At 38.4% G+C, this 1,678-nt stretch overlaps 1 protein-coding gene across 1 annotated transcript in view; it reads left to right on the top strand.

Moving 5' to 3' along the window:
• Positions 1–1,678, top strand: part of LOC107576821 (mediator of RNA polymerase II transcription subunit 23-like) — a 6,072-nt gene that overhangs the window by 3,600 nt on the left and 794 nt on the right. The gene's annotated exons all lie outside the window — the stretch shown is intronic.

Here is a 1,678-nt window from a genome sequence, read left to right as displayed (position 1 = left end):
GTACAAACATGGTGCTGTTGTTTTACAGGCTCTCAGTTTCAGATCAGTTCTCAATCAGTGAATACCGCACATTTATGCACATACTTTATAGTGATGTGAGATGCATATTTGATCTCCCTCATATCTGTTTGAAGTAGTGAAGCAGATCCATTTCAAAATAATAGTATTTCGGGGTGGTTTATAATTAAAAGTCCCTCATTATGCATAGAATCTTTCTTTTCTGGTGATCAATAAAGTGTATCTGGCATTTAATTTCACCCCATCACAGGAAGGAAAGACAATAAACCTTTTTTAACACATTGGATGTTACTAGTTTCAGCACAATATCTGTAAGCTATTTGTAAATGCTTTATTATTGTATCAGCAAAATCTAATATCGCTTGACCGCTATTTTGTATGTGGTATATTGGTACATACACCGATTTCAGTACATATTGAATAGAACCTGTCTTGTGTATTTTAGATTTGAAGTTACCCTGTTTTGCTGATAAACCGTATATGTCCTTGTTGAATTTGTGCCACAGCCCATTTAATAAATTGAAAGAATCTGAGATGCATGATTTCAGATTGTATGGGTTTGTTCTGAATGAACAAACAGTATGAATTTTATTAGTGCAGATCTTAAAAAGCCTTAACTTAGATGCCCTGATAAATAGATAAATGCTGTGGTTGAGTTGTGAGTTGCAGCTAAGTGTGTGTGTGCGTGTGTGTGTGTGTGTGTGTTGAGTGTGTGTGTGTGTTGAGTGTGTGTGTGTGTGTGTGTGGTGAGTGTGTGTGTGTGTGTGTTGAGAGCGTGTGTGTGAGAGCGTGTGTGTGTGTGCGCGTGAGGATGAGTCAGTGATGAGCTGAGATCACTTCACCTGCTGCCTCCACACACTCCTCATCCCACCACAGAACAACACATCACATCCACAGAGACGCCATCAGTGCTCTCAGATTGAGCATGAACACACTTCTGTGCTCGAGTCTGTTGTTCATCTGTGTGTCAGCTATGACAGAATGCTGCCTGTGCACAAACTGACTCCTCGTTAGTTGTTCGTAACGCTTTTTACTTGAGTATGATGGTCAGTTTTGTACCAGAGTGAGGCTGCATGGCTTGAAAAAGATGGATTTCGTAACATCATCTGAAAAGTTTTTTCAGAAGCAGAGCAGGTATTGATAAAAGATGATAAAGACAAATTTATCATTGTAATAACATGCTGTTTAGTCGATCACTGTAGGAGCTGTGCATTATTAAAGTAAATCAATTCAGATTTTCTGTTGGCTTTAATGGTAGTCCATGTAATTTACATCATTTGGGGTCGGTACTAAGTTTCTGCTCACCAAGGCTGCATTTATTTGTTTAAAAATACAGTAGAAACAGTAATATTGTGAAATATTATTAGAATGTAAACCAGCTGTTTTCTATGTGAATGTGTTAAACTGTAATTTATTCCTGTGATCAAGAACCCTGGTTAAATGACTCTACCCGCTCTCTCAGACGTACCTGCAGAGTAGCTGAGAGAAAGTGGAAAAAGGATGAACTAAATATCTCGTTCGAAATGATGCAGGACGCATTATGTAAATACCAGAGAGCAGTTAAATCTGCTAAAACTTAAATTTTTTCCCGACCTTGTAGCCAGTAACAGCCAGCGGCCTCAGGTTCTTGTTAATGTTGTTAACTCTCTTGTTAACCCAC

The sequence above is a fragment of the Sinocyclocheilus grahami genome, unplaced genomic scaffold, assembly GCF_001515645.1.
Source record: "Sinocyclocheilus grahami isolate Dianchi unplaced genomic scaffold, SAMN03320097.WGS_v1.1 scaffold4408.1, whole genome shotgun sequence".
In the NCBI taxonomy this organism is placed as follows: domain Eukaryota; kingdom Metazoa; phylum Chordata; class Actinopteri; order Cypriniformes; family Cyprinidae; genus Sinocyclocheilus; species Sinocyclocheilus grahami.
Note: the sequence above shows the minus strand (reverse complement) of the source record. Positions and strands in the feature narration are given on the sequence as shown.